Source organism: Hemitrygon akajei, unplaced genomic scaffold (assembly GCF_048418815.1).
Source record: "Hemitrygon akajei unplaced genomic scaffold, sHemAka1.3 Scf000082, whole genome shotgun sequence".
Taxonomy (NCBI): Eukaryota; Metazoa; Chordata; class Chondrichthyes; order Myliobatiformes; family Dasyatidae; genus Hemitrygon; species Hemitrygon akajei.
The window spans coordinates 3582598-3598462 of NW_027331968.1; the positions used below are offsets into that span (position 1 = coordinate 3582598).

Here is a 15865-nt window from a genome sequence, read left to right on the forward strand (position 1 = left end):
TGGGAAATGGTATTATTAATCCTTCAGCATCATATTGGAGTCACCCCCCGTTATTGTGCCCAGACCTGATGGCAGTATTAGATTTTGCACTGGTTATAGAAAGGTAAATGCAGTAACAAAAACTGATGCCTATCCTATCCCTAGGGTGGATGATTGCATCGATAAGGTTGGAATAGCTAAATTTCCAACAAAGATTGATCTGTTGAAAGGATATTGGTGTGTTCCATTGATGGACAGAGGTAGAGAAATTTCTGCATTTGTGACACCTTCTGGGTAGTATGAATACAATGTTTTGCCGTTTGGAATGAAAAATGGTCCAGGATCAGTTCAGAGAAAGTTTGATTTTGTAATTCGAGGGTCAGAACACACAGATGCCTATATTGATGACTTAGTCACAGGGAGTGACACTTGGGAAGAACATATCTCTGCAGTAGAGAAGCTGTTTAACAGGCTTCCCCAGGCCAGCCTTACATTTAGCTAAGAGTGAATTTTGTCATGCCACTGTGACTTATCTTGGCTATGTTGTAGGTCAAAGCAAGTTGGCTCCTGTTCAGGCAAAAGTCCAGGCAATTTCTGAAGTTCCTATTCCGACTGGTAAGAAGGCTCTAAGAAGGTTTCTGGGAATGGTTGGATAAAGTTCAGCAAGAACTTTACTGATATCGCTCTTCCTCTGACTAATCTCCTGAAGAAGGGTCAAAAGTTTATTTGGACCGAGCGTTGTCAGGAGGCATTTGATTGATTGAAAGTCATTTTTATGTCATTAACCTGTGCTCAGGGCACCTGACTTTAGAAAACCATTTTCTATAGCTGTGGATGCCAGTGATGAAGCTGCCGGGGCAGTGTTATTACAAAAAGATGATGATGATGTTGAACATCCCATAGCTAACTTTTCGAGAAAATTCAATCAGCATCAAAGAAATTATTCCAGCTTAGCGGGCTCAGTTTTGACATTTAAGAAAAACTTGGACAGATATATGGATGAGAGGGGCTTGGAGGGACATGGCCCAGGTGCAGGTGAGTGGGGGCAGGCAGAAAAATGGTTCGGCACAGCTAAGAAGGGCCAAAAGGCCTGTTTTCTTTGCTGTAATGCCCTATGGTTATTAGAGAAAGAGTTGTTGTCACTCATCTTGGCCTTGCGGCATTTTGATGTCGATGTTTGTCCTGAGAAGAAATCTCTTGTAGTTTATACTGATCATAATCTGTTGGTGCTTTTTATTAAGGTAAAGGACAAAACCAGATGATTGGTAAACTAGGGTCTGATTTTGCAAGAATATGGTATTGTGATAACGCATATGAAAAGCACGGACAATATCATTGCCGATTGTCTTTCCAGATTCTGAGCTTACAGTTTTAATAGTGAAGCACAATCTGGTATTTGTATACGACTCTGCAATATGTTACATGATAACCATACATGCATTGTCTTACATACGGTAGCTTGCAGTTAAAATTTTCACTTTTAGAGCAAAAATAATTTTTTGGGTGAGGGGAAGAGTGTTATCAATTCCTAAATTTCGTTTGCTGTGGACTGTCACTTTAAGAGAGTGCCAGAGTGAGGTAGGTACTAAAAATGACGTCAGCCGCTGACTTTCTCAGCTCACTTTTGATTTTTACAGAGAGAGAGAGAGAGAGAGAGAGAGAGAGAGAGAGAGAGAGAGAGATGAGAGAGAGAGAGAGGAGAGAGGAGAGAGAGAGATGAGAGAGAGAGAGAGAGAGAGTGAGAGAGAGAGAGAGAGAGAGAGAGAGAGAGAGAGAGAGAGCTCAAGGAGGCGGGACTGTCTGACTTGCAGCTTGTTTACATTACTCGCAGTTTGTTTCGTTTTCAGCGAGGAGACAGACACTCCACAGTCAGAAGGACGCAAAGAAAGAGAACAAAAGGATTTGGACAAGGAAGCTAGTGGCCAAGGGTCACTGTTTGGAACTCTCCTGTGCCCACAAGGGCGGTTTGATTATCGATCCAGTGCACATCGAATGTGCGCCTGTCACCCCGAATAATCCACAGGAGTGGATTTTGTTTGGGGAATCCTGTGGAGACCACTTACGTGTTAAACCTTGCCTGGGTATGTGGTGTGGCGATTCACTTGAAGACGATATCCCTGTGACAAACACGAGGAAATCTGAAATTCAAACAACAAGACACACAAAATGCTGATGGAACACAGCAGGCCAGGCAGCATCTATAGGGAGAAGCGCTGTCGACGTTTCGGGCCGAGACCCTTCGTCAGGACTAACCTAAAGGGAAAATAGTAAGAGATTTGAAAGTAGTGGGGGGAGAGGAATTGCGAAATGATAGGAGAGTACCGGAGGGGGGTGGGATGAAGCTAAGAGCTGGAAAGGTGATTGGCGAAAGTGATACAGAGCTGGAGAAGGGAAAGGATCATGGGACGGGAGGATTCGGGAGAAAGAATGGGGGGGGGGGTGGTTAGATGGAGAACAGGTAAACAACTAATCATGTCACAGATGGGGTAAGAAGGGGAGGAGGGACATTAACAGAAGTTAGACATTTTAATTACACGTCCCATTCCCATTCTGATATGTCTATCCATGACCTCCTCTATTGTCAAAATGAATCCAAACTCAGGTTGGAGGAACAACACCTTATAATCGACTGGGTAGCCTCCAACCTGATGGCATGAACACTGACTTCTCTAACTTCCGTTAATGCCCCTCTTTCCCTTCTTACCCCATACCAGACATATTTAGTTTTTTGCCTGTTCTCCATCTCCCTCCGGTGTTCCCTCCCCCCACCTCCTTTCTTTCTCCCGAGGCCTCCCGTCCCATGATCCTTTCCCTTCTCCAGCTCCGTATCACTTTCGCCAATCACCTTTCCAGCTCTTAGCTTCATCCCATCTCCTCCGGACTTCTCCTATCATTTCTCATTTCCCCCTCCCCCCACGACTTTCAAATCTCTTACTATTTTCCCTTTAGGTTAGTCCTGACGAAGGGTCTCGGCCCGAAACTACGACAGCGATTCTCCCTATAGATGCTGCCTGGTCTGCTGTGTTACACCAGCATTTTGTGTGTATTGTTGATCCCTGTGACAAGTCACTTTCGGTGATAATTCGTATGTGGATTTGGAACGGCGACGGATAAAATCTACGGCGACTGTTCTCTCATTTTACCACCGTGGAACCTATGGAATTCAACGTAATCGCCATCTCTCAGTATTTGCCCTGGATTACAAATATCTCTCTCCCATCCCTTATTCCGTGAATGAACTACACTGTCATACTTTACCATCTCAAGACTCTAAGCCTTGCTCCACGACCCCCCCCCCCCCACCCACCACCAAGCTCAATTGTTTGGGAGTTATACTTACACATACATATACACACATATCTTGCTTAAGTTACTATATTGTAAGTAGATACTAATGAAGATAATGGTTTTAACTTCAAAAACGTGCTCGTCAGAGCCGAAATAGGAGGATATTTCAGAGGAATACGTGGCTTGAAAAATGGTGCAAGGGGGAGGGATTCAAATTTCTGGGGCATTGGAACCAGTTCTGGGGGAGGTGGGACCGGTATAAACAGGATGGTCTGCACCGGGTCTGGTCTGGAACCAATATCCTAGGGGGAGCGTTTGCTACTGCTGTTCAGGAGGATTTAAACTAACATGGCAGGGGGATGGGAGCAAGTGCAGAGGGACAGAGGTGTGTTAAATGAGGGTAGAAGCAAAAAGTAGTAAGGTGAAAAGTAAAAATGGCAGGTAGGAAAATCCAGGGCAAAAAGCAAAAAGAGCCACTTTTCAACATAATTGTATAAGGGCTAAGAGTGTTGTGACAACAAGCCTGAAGGCTTTGTGTGTCAATGCAAGGAGCATTCGTAACAAGGTGGATGAATTGAATGTGCAGATAGTTATTAATGAATACGATATAGTTGGGATTACAGAGACATGGCTCCAGGGTGACCAAGGATGGGAGCTCAACATCCAGGGATATTCAATATTCAGGAGGGATAGACAGGAAAGAAAAGAAGGTGGGGTAGCATTGATGGTTAGAGAGGAGATTAACGCAATAGAAAGGAAGGACATTAGCCTGGAGGATGTGGAATCGATATGGGTCGAGCTGCATAACACTAAGGGGCAGGAAACGCTGGTGAGAACTGTCTACAGGCCACCTAACAGTAGTGGTGAGGTTGGGGATGGCATTAAACAAGAAATTAGAAATGCGTGCAATAAACGAACAGTAGTTATAATGGGTGACTTCAATCTACATATAGATTGGGTGAACCAAATTGGTAAGGGTGCCGAGGAAGAGGATTTCTTGGAATTTATGCGGGATGGTTTTCTGAACTAACATATCGAGGAACTAACTAGAGAGCAGGCCATTCTAGATTGGGTATTGAGCAATGAGGAAGGGTTAGTTAGCAATTTTGTCGTGCGAGGCCCCTTGGGTAAGAGTGACCATAATATGGTGGAATTCTTCATTAAGATGGAGAGTGACATAGTTAATTCAGAAACAAAGGATCTGAACTTAAAGAAGGGTAACTTTGAAGGTATCAGACGTGAATTAGCTAAGATAGACTGGCAAATGATACTTAAAGTGTTGACGGTGGATATACAATGGCAAGCATTTAAAGATCGCATGGATGTACTACAACAATTATTCATCCCAGTTTGGCAAATGAATAAACCAGGGAAGGTAGTGCACCCGTGGCTGACAAGGGAGATTAGGGATAGTATCAAGTCCAAAACAGAAACATATAAATTAGCAACAAAAAAAAAGCGGCGCACCTGAGGACTGGGAGAAATTCAGAGACCGGCAGAGGAGAACAGAGGGCTTAATTAGGAAAGGGACGAAAGATTATGAGAGAAAGCTGGCAGGGACCATAAAAACTGACTGTAAAAGCTTTTATAGATGTGTGAAAAGAAAAAAAAAAGATTGGTCAAGACAAATGTAGGTCCTTTACAGTCAGAAACAGGCGATTTGATCATAGGGAACAAAGACATGGCAGACCAATTGAATAACTACTTTGGTTCTGTCTTCACTAAGGAGGACATAAATAATCTTCCGGAAATAGTAAGGGACCGAGGGTCCAGTGAGATGGAGGAACTGAGGGAAATACATGTTAGTAGGGAAGTGGTGTTAGGTAAATTGAAGGGATTAAAGGCAGATAAATCCCCAGGGCCAGATGGTCTGCATCCCAGAGTGCTTAAGGAAATAGCCCAAGAAATAGTGAATGCAGTAGTGATAATTTTTCAAAACTCCTTAGATTCTGGATTAGTTCCTGAGGATTGGAGGGTGGCTAATGTAACCCCACTTTTTAAAAAAGGAGGGAGAGAAAAACCGGGGAATTATAGACAGGTTAGTCTGACGTCGGTGGTGGGGAAAATGCTCGAGTCGGTTTTCAAAGATGTGATAACAGCACACCTGGAAAGAGGTGAAATCATCGGATAAAGTCAGCATGGATTTGTGAAAGGAAAATCATGTCTGACGAATCTTATAGAATTTTTTTAAGATGTAACTAGTAGAGTGGATAGGAGAGAGCCAGTGGATGTGGTATATTTAGATTTCAAAAGGCTTTTGACAAGGTCCCACAAGGAGATTAGTGTGCAAACTTCAAGCACACGGTATTGGGGGTATGGTATTGATGTGGATAGAGAATTGGTTGGCAGACAGGAAGCAAAGAGTGGGAGTAAATGGGACTTTTTCAGAATGGCAGGCAGGGACTAGTGGGGTACCGCAAGGCTCAGTGCTGGGACCCCAGTTGTTTACAATATATATTAATGATTTAGACGAGGGAATTAAATGCAGCATCTCCAAGTTTGCGGATGACACGAAGCTGGGCGGCGGTGTTAGCTGTGAGGAGGATGGTAAGAGGATGCAGGGTGTCTTGGATAGGTTAGGTGAGTGGGCAAATTCATGGCAGATGCAATTGAATGTGGATAAATGTGAGGTTATCCGCTTTGGTTGCAAAAATATGAAAACAGATTATTATCTGAATGGTGGCCGATTAGGAAAAGGGGAGGTGCAACGAGACCTGGGTGTCATTGTACACCAGTCATTGAAGGTGGGCATGCAGGTACAGCAGGCAGTGAAAAAGGTAAATGGTATGTTGGCATTCATAGCAAAAGGATTTGAGTACAGGAGCAGGGAGGTTCTACTGCAGTTGTACAAGGCCTTGGTGAGACCGCACCTAGAATATTGTGTGCAGTTTTGGTCCCCTAATCTGAGGAAATACATTCTTGCCATAGAGGGAGTACAGAGAATGTTCACCAGATTGATTACTGGGATGGCTGGACTTTCATATAAAGAAAAACTGGATCGACTAGGCTTATACGCACTGGAATTTAGAAGATTGAGGGGGAATCTTACTGAAACATATAAAATTCTAAAGGGATTGAACAGGCTAGATGCAGGAAGATTGTTTCCGATGTTGGGGAAGTCCAGATGGAGGGGTCACAGTTTAAGGATAAATTGGAAGCCTTTTAGGACCGAGATGAGGAAAAACTTCTTCACACAGAGAGTGGTGACTTTGTGGAATTCTCTGCCACAGGAAACAGTTGAGGCCGGTTCATTGGCTAAATTTGAGGAAGTTAGATGTGGCCCTTGTGGCTAAAGGGATCGGGGGCATGGAGAGAAAGCAGGTACAGGGTTCTGATTTGCATGATCAGCCATGATCATACTGAATGGCAGTGCAGGCTCGAAGCGCCGAATGGCCTACCTCTACACCGATTTTCTATGTTTCTATGTTTCTAAAACCAGACTCCAGGTGCAGTCTGTTCCTGCTGGTTCGTTTCTAAAGTGTTACTGTTCGTAACAAAATGCTAGAATCTATCCTGCCATGCCCTACGATCGTAGCTTATAACTCTTAACCCACCAGGTGCTGCATTCAATTAAACCTTTTGTCGTTCTAGCAATCAGAAACTGATTCTTGGAAAACTCAGTGAGATAGAAGGTGCAAGATAAGACTTCACAATGAAGTCAAATGTTACAGGAAACTTTACCGATACACTGTACATCTTTGCCTCAGTCAAAGTAGGAATTATAAAAGTCAATTGTTTAATCAAATGTTGTGTACCATTTGTTATTTCGGGGTACAGTACTGATTTGTAACAGTGGACACATCACGCAGCATCCACCCAAATGAGATTTCTTAAGTTTGGATGGGTGGGGAGGGGACTATCACCTCCTATGTTAAGCTGCCAGCCGAAGCGAGAGTTACATAAGGCTAGATGAATAAGCGAATCGCTTCCCAAATTCACAGTACGTGAACAGCCGTTCCAAATCCACATACGAATGATAATCGAAAGTGACTTGTCACAGGGATCAACAACGCACACAAAATGCTGGTGGAACACAGCAGACCAGGCAGCATCTATAGGGAGAAGGGCTGTCAAAGTTTCGGGCTGAGACCCTTCGTCAGGACTAACCTAAAGGGAAAATAGTAAGAGATTTGGAAGTCGTGTGGGGAGGGGGAAATGAGAAATGATAGGAGAAGACCGGAGGAGGTGGGATGAAGCTAAGAGCTGGATAGGTGATTGGCGAAAGTGATACAGAGCTGGAGAAGGGAAAGGATCATGGGGCGGGAGGATTCGGGAGAAAGGGGGAGGGCAGATGGAGAGCAGGTAATCAACTAAATATATCAGGGATAGGGTAACAAGGGGAGGAGGAGCAATAACGGAAGTTAGACATTTTAATTACACGTCCCATTCCCATTCTGATATGTCTATCTATGGGCTCCTCTATTGTCAAAATGAATCCAAACTCAGGTTGAAGGAACAACACCTTATCTACCGGCTGGGTAGCCTCCAACCTAATGGCATGAACATTGACTTCTCTAACTTCCGTTAATGCTCCTCCTCCCCTTCTTACCCTATCCCGGACATATTTAGTTGATTACCAGTTCTCCATCTGCCCCCCCTTTCTTTCTCCAGAGGCCTCCCGTTCCATGATTCTTTCCCTTCTCCAGCTCTGTATCACTTTCACCAATCACCTTTCCAGCTTTTAGCTTCATCCCACCACTTCCGGTCTTCTCCTATCATTTCGCATTTCCCCCTCACCCCACTACTTTCAAATCTCTTACTATCTTTCCTTTCGGTTAGTCCTGACGAAGGGTCTCGGCCCGAAACGTCGGCAGCGCTTCTCCCTATAGATGCTGCCTGGCCTGCTGTGTTCCACCAACATTTTGTTTGTGTTGTTGTTTGAATTTCAGATTTCCTAGGGGATATCGTCTTCAAGTGAATCGCCACACCACATACCCAGGCAAGGGTTAACACGTAAGTGGTCACCACAGGATTCCCCAAACAAAATCCACTCCTGTGGATTATTCGTGGTGACAGGCGCACATTCGATGTGCACTGGATCGATAATCAAACCGCCCTTGTGGGCACAGGAGAGTTCCAAACAGTGACCCTTGGCCACTAGCTTCCTTGTCCAAATCCTTTTGTTCTCTTTCTTTGCGTCCTTCTGTCTGTGAGTGTCTGTGTCCTCGCTTAAAACGAAACAAACTGCGAGTAATGTAAACAAGCTGGAAGTCAGAGAGTCCCGCCTCCTTGAGCTCTCTCTCTGTAAAAATCAAAAGTGAGCTGAGAAAGTCAGCGGCTGACGTCATTGTTAGTCCCCACCTCCCTCAGGCACTCTCTTAAAGTGACAGTCCACAGCAAACGAAACTTAGGGATTCATAACACTTCCCCTCACACAAAACATTTATCTGGAAAGACAATCGGCAATGATATTGTCCGTGCTTTTCATATGCATTATCACAATACCATATTCTTGCAAAATCAGACTCTAGATTAACAATCATCTGGTTTTGCCCATTACCTGAATCAAAAACACCAACAGATTATGATCAGTATAAACTACAAGAGGTTTCTTCTCAGGACAAACACAGACATCGAAATGCCGCAAAGTCAAGATGAGTGACAACAACTCTTTCTCTAAGAACCACAGAACATTACAGCACAGAAACAGGCCTTTTGGCCCTTCTTGGCTGTGCCGAAACATTTTTCTGCCTCGTTCCACTGACCTGCACCTGGGCCATATCAACCCAAACGGCTCTCATTCATATACCTGTCCAGGTTTTCCTTAAATATCAAAAATAACCCGCTAAGGTGGAATAATTTCTTTGATGCTCATTGAATTTTCTCGAAATGTAAGCTACAGGATGTTCAACATCATCATCATCTTTCTGTAATAACACCGCCCCGGCAGCTTCATCGCTGGTATCCACAGCTATAGAAAATGGCTTTGTAAAGTCAGAGCAGAGGTGAATAACATAAAAACGGCATTCAATCGATCAAATGCCTACTGACGAGGTTCGCTCCGAAGAAACTTTTCACCCTTCTACAGGACATTAGTCAGAGGAAGAGCGATATCAGCAAAGTTCTTACAGAACTTACGATAATATCCAACCATTCCCAGAAACCTTCTAAGAGCCTTCTTACCAGTCAGAACAGGAACTTGAGAAATTGCCTGGACTTTTGCCTGAACAGGAGCCCACTTGCCTTGAGCTACAACACAGCCAAGATAGGTCACAGTGGCATGGCAAAATTCACTCTTAGCCAAGTTACCTGTAAGGCTGGCCTGCGAATGCATGTCAAACAGCTTTTCTACTGCAGAGATATGCTCTTCCCAAGTGTCACTCCCTGTGACTAAGTCATCAATATTGGCATCTGTGTGCTCTAATCTTCGAATTACAAAATCAATCATTCTCTGGAATGTTCATGGAGCATTTTTCCTTCCAAAGGTAAAACATTGTATTCATGCAACCCAGGTGGTGTCACAAACGCAGAAATTTCTCCACCTCTCTGCATCAATGGAACACACCAATACCCTTTCAACAGATCAATCTTTGTTGGAAATTTAGGTTTTCCAACCTTATCGATGCAATCATTCACCCTAGGGATAGGATAGGCATCTCTTTTTGTTGCTGCATTTACCTTCCTATAATCAGTGCAAAATCTAACACTACCATCAGGTTTGTGCACAATAACGCAGGGTGAGCTCCGATCTGATGCTGAATGACTAATAATACCATTTGCCAGCATATTTTTAATTTCTTGCTCTGCCAATTTACATTTTCTACGTTCATGTGATATGGGTGTTGTTTAATCGGTTTGGCTTGACCAATATCTGTGTCATGTACTGAGACCGTGGTTTGCTTGGGAATATCAGGAAATAAATCTTTAAACTTCAGAATTAATTCCTTCAGCTGTTGTTGTTGCTTTGGCTGCAGATGAGCCAACTTGTTATCAATGTTTTCTGGAACAACCGAGTTCATTAGCCTAACTGGGACCATGTTTGGCCTGTGAAAAGTCTCAGATGAGTCAATTGTTTCATTCTCAGGGTTACCAGATGCATATATTTTGACAACAACATTCACAGATGGTGCCTGTTTGTCAAAATAAGGCTTTATCATATTTATGTGTACAACTTGTGTTAGTTACATCGGTCGGGTGTTTTAATAACATAATTCGCATCATTAATTTGAGAGCCTATTTCATACGGTCCATTGAATTTCACCTGGAGTGGATTCGTCAACTTTGGAGATAAGATAAGATATCCCCCACCTGGTATTTTCTTTCGCAAGCCCGCTTATCAAACCAACACTTCATTTTGTTTTGAGAAATCTTTAAGTTTTGGCTCACAAGACTACACGCTTGGTGTAGTTTATTATTGAACTTCAAAACATAGTCTAACAAGTTAACATGTACATCCCCATCAATCCACTGTTCCTTTAACAAGGTCAAACGTCCCGTCAGTCTGCAACCAAATAGTTCAAGTGAACTAACGCCCAGTGATCCTGTACCGACTCTCTTACTGAGAACAAAATCAAATATATTCCTCATCCCAGTCTTTCCATTTTCAACACAGTATGTCTTAATCATTGTTTTGAGTGTAGAATGAAAACTTTCTACAGCCCTTGTGATTCCAGATGGTGCACAGATGATGTTATTTGTTCAGCTCCTAGTTCATAAACTAGCTACTGAAATAATCCAGGTGTAAAATTACTTTCTTGATCAGACTGGATTTCATTAGGCAATCCAGAAATGGTAAAAGAAAACAACTTGGTAATAACTTTCGCTACAGTTTTAGCTTTAATATTTCTGAGAGTTATTGCCTCTGGGAATCTGGATGCAGTACACATTATAGTTAGCAGATACTGATGGCCAGCTTTAGGCTTTGGCAATGGGCCAACACAATCCACTATAACTTTAGAAAAGGGTTCACCGAATGCAGGTATAGACCACAGTGGAGCCACTGGGCTGACCTGGTGGGGTTTACCCACAAATGGACAAGTGTGACATGTTTGAAAAAGGTCACATCCTTCCTCAAATTAGGCCAGTACAATTATTTCATAAACCTATTTACAGTTATATTCATTCCAATATGGCCACCTAAGGGCATACTGTGTGCCAAAGTTAAAATTTCAGCCCTATAAACTTTAGGAACTACAACTTTGTGAACAATTGCCCATTCCTCACTCGCTGGTATAGCAGGTGGCCTCCACTTCCTCATTATCACTCCATCCTTGAGATAATACCTTACTGGCACTTTCTTAATCTCCTCATCTGAGAGAGCTGTTTCTTTTAAAGCTTCAATCTCAGGGTCTCGGTACTGTTCTATAAACTCCTTCCTAGATAGGGATATATCTTTCTCATCAGACTTACTACCGGAATCCTGTTGAAACAATGAAGGCAGAAAAGTCCCTGACAAGTCATCATAACCTGAATCCCGATTTTGGCCATCATGGGTATCAGAATCATGCTGCACAGAACCGTCTGCGTCGGCAGACTTTTTAACCATACTTCGAGTTACTGCGCAGGAAGGATAAATGTTAAAATCCATCTGTGGATCGTCAGTGGTTGGGTTAGTTGCCAACAGCAATGCAGGAACAACTTTATCATCTGCCAGGTCATTCCCTAACAGCAAGGTAACATCTTCCACCGGTAAACTGGAGCACAATCCGATTTTAACAGGTCCCGAAACCAACCCTGACTGTAAAGTTACCTTGTACAATGGAACAGAAACCAAAACGCCGCCAATGCCTTTAATAAGATTTACCTCACCGGTTTCAGTCTCATCACCAAACTTTGGAATGCTGGCTCATATAAGTGACAGAGAAGCCCCTGTATCTCAAACAGTTTTCAGTGGTACCGGGGTTGACCCTTCCTTTAATAATACAATCCCATCTGACGTAAAATGATCGAATCTCTTCTTAAGTTGGTCAGACCTCTCAAATCCTTATCTGAACCTCAACAGAATGTTCAGAACCTGTGGGTTTACTGGTGTTTCAACAGACTGATCACAGGCATTCGGGACTGCCTCCTTTTCCTTTTTCCTATCAGAGCCTCAAACAGAATGTTCAGAACCCTGTGGGTTTAGAGGTGCTTCAACAGACTGATCGCAGGCATTCGGGACTGCCTCCTTTTCCTTTTTCCTTATCTGAGCCTCAAACAGAATGTTCAGAACCCTGTGGGTTTAGAGGTGCTTCAACAGACTGATCACAGGCATTCGGGACTGCCTCATTTTCCTTTTTCCAATCTGAGCCTCAAAAGAATGTTCAGAACCCTGTGGGTTTACTGGTGCTTCAACAGACTGATCACAGGCATTCGGGACTGCCTCCTTTTCCTTTTTCATCCCCAGGAGGCAACAATTAGCCATCTTACGACCAGCTTTCTTACAATAGTAACAAGTAAGACCAGAATATTTCTCCTTCAACTGCTTCCCTTCATCCTTACTCTTGTCACTAGTCCTAGTTTAATTTCTGGATTACACTGGTGATCCCTGCTACTCTTTTGGAAGCTCTTATTCGGGATAAACTTAACCTTATGAGTTAAAGCAAACTCATCTGCTCATCCAGCAGACTCCTGCAAAGTGGCAGCATCCTTTTCATCTAAATATCTCTTTATGTCATCAGGCACGCACCCTCTGAATTCTTCAATTAAAACCAACTCTTACAAGCTGTTAAAATCATCATTTATATTTTTATATGTGCACCAGCGGTCAAAACACAAAAACTTATCATGAGCAAGTTCCATATAAGTTTGGTTCACAGACTTCCTCAAATTTCTAAACTTATGCCTGTATGCTTCTGGGACCAACTCGTAAGCTTTGAGCACAGCCTGTTTCACTATGTCATTATCAGCTGCTTCATCAACTGTCAAAGCAGAATAGGCTTGCTGAGCCTTCCCCTTAATTACACTTTGTAAGAGAATAGGCCAAACCTCTTTTGGCCACATTAAACTCTGAGCAGCCTTCTGGAGGTACCAATTTAACTTTCTGACTGGCCTTAAACATATCGCTAGAGTCTAACGCCAGACCCCTTTGCTGCAATCTCGCTATCCTTTGCAGCTCGAACTGCCTCTGCCTTTCCGGAGCCTCCGCATTTAATTTTTTTCACTTGTACTGGAGCTCAAGCTCACTAGGTTTACGTTCAGGAAACACCTCCAACTCCTCCACTTTAAACACACCTTCAGATACATAATGTTCAGCTATTACACTCTGCATCTGTGCCCTCCTCATTGTCGATTTCCCCTCAGCAAGTTTTAACCTTTTAGCAGTACATAACAACTCAATCCTTCTGGCGTCCTCCAATGCCTGGCACTTCGAGACATCTATCAACATCCGTTGCTACTGATTTTTTCACACACAAATAAATCAAAAGGGATTTCCCCAAAGAAATCGATAATTAACGACTACGCCCACAAATCCGTTCATATCCCAGACGCAACCCAAATTTTGTTATGAATTGTAACGCTTTTGAAACGAACACCAGCAATAGGCCACACCTGGAGTCTGTTTTTAATGTTAAAACCATCTTTATTAGAATCTACTTATAATATAGTAACTTAAACAAGATAAACAAATGTGTTATGTGTATATATGGGCGCAAATATAACTCCCAGACTATTGATTTCGGGAGAAACAAGGCTTGGAGTCTTGAGATGGTAAAGTATGAAAGTTCAGTTCAACCACAGAATAGGTGATGAGAGAGATATTTGTAATCCAGGGTAAATGTTGAGAGAAGGCAATTATGTCGAATTCCACAGGTTCCACGGTGGTAAAACGAGACAACAGTTGCTGTAGATTTTACCCGTCATCATTCCAAATCCACATACGAATTATCACGGAAAGTGACTTGTCACAAGGGGTATCTTCTTCAAGTGAATTACCACACCACACCCAGCAAGGGTTAACACATTAGTGGTCTTCACAGGATTCCCCAAATCAGATCCACTCCTATGGATCAAACGAGGTAATAACCACACATTTCAGTACGCTGAATCGATAATTAACCCACTCTTATGGGCATAGGAAAGTTGCAATCAGTGACCCTTGGCCACTAGTTCCCTGGTTTCGATCCTTCCATTTTTCCTCCTTCGCCTACGTCTGACTTTGAGTGTCTGTGTCCTCGGTTAAAACGAAACAAGCTGCACGCGATGTAAACAACGTGCAAGTCAAACTGATTTAACTTTTTAATTTCTCTCTCTTAAAATGACAGTCTACAGCAAACGAACTCTAGGGATTTATAACAACGGCAACTCCCCATTGTGAACTGACTGATGTGCCAGTACTTGGGATGACTGAGTGAATCCTTTCCCACATTCTGAGCAGGTGAACGGCCTCTCCACAGTGTGAAATCGCTGGTGACTCAGTAGGTTGGCTGACCGAGTGAATCGCTTCCCTCATTCTGAGCAGGTGAGCGGCTTCTCCCCAGTGTGAACTCGCTGGTGTCTCTGTAGGGTGGATGACTGAGTGAATGTCTTCCCACAGACTGAGCAGGTGAACGGCCTCTCCCCAGTGTGAACTCGCAAGTGACTCAGTAGGTTGGCTGACCGAGTGAATCGCTTCCCTCATTCTGAGCAGGTGAACGGCCTCTCCCCAGTGTGAACTCGCTGGTGTCTCTGTAGGTTGGATGACTTACTGAATCCCTTCCCACAGACTGAGCAGGTGAACGGCTTCTCCCCAGTGTGAACTCGCAAGTGATTCCGTAGGTTGGATGACTGACTGAATCCCTTCCCACAGACTGAGCAGGTGAACGGCTTCTCCCCAGTGTGAACTCGCTGATGTCTCTGTAGGTCGGATGACCGAGTGAATCGTTTCGCACATTTTGAGCAGGTGAAGGGCTTCTCCCTCGTGTGAACTCGCTGATGTCTCTGTAGGTTGGATGAGTGAATAAATCTCTCCCCACAAAGTGAGCAAGTGAATGGCTTCTCCCCGGTGTGAACTCGCTGATGTATCTGAAGGGTGGAAGATCGAGTGAATTGCTTCCCACATTCTGAACAAAGGAACGGCTTCTCCCCAGTGTGAACTCGCTGATGTCTCTGTAGGTGGGATGACCGAGTGAATCGTTTCGCACATTCTGAGCAGGTGAAGGGCTTCTCCCCAGTATGAACTCAATGGTGTCTCTGTAGGTCGGATGACCGAGTGAATCTCTTCCCACATACTGAGCAGGTGAATGGCCTCTCCCCAGTGTGAACCCGCTGGTCTGCCATTACGTCCAATGATTGAGTGAATCCTTTCCCACAAATTCAGCAGATCACCAGCCTCTGCTCGGTGTGAACTGACTGGTGTGTCCGCAGGTGGGAAGACCAATTGAATCTTTTCTCACACACAGAACAGGTGAATGGCCTTGCCCAGTGTGAACTTGCTGATGTACCTTCAGCTGAGATGACCGAGTGAATCTATTCCACTGTCTTTGCAGGTGAACGGCCTTTCTCCTGTGTAAAATGACGGGCGTGCCAGTTGGTCAGATGACCGAATAAATCCCTCCCCACAGTCTTGAGTAGGAAGGATAGTCGATTGAATCCCTCGCTCCACTTCTTAAATATCTGGACAGAGACAGCAAAACTGGCGTGCTGTGTTTGAGATTCCTGGAGACAAATTCCTTCTCGTTTTAACCTGTGAAATGATTTA

General features: G+C 43.7%; 1 pseudogene; it reads right to left on the bottom strand.

The window, feature by feature from the left end:
- Window positions 1-14475: 14475 nt before the first annotated feature.
- On the bottom strand, window positions 14476-15444 carry LOC140722628 (uncharacterized; annotated as a pseudogene).
- Window positions 15445-15865: the final 421 nt, after the last annotated feature.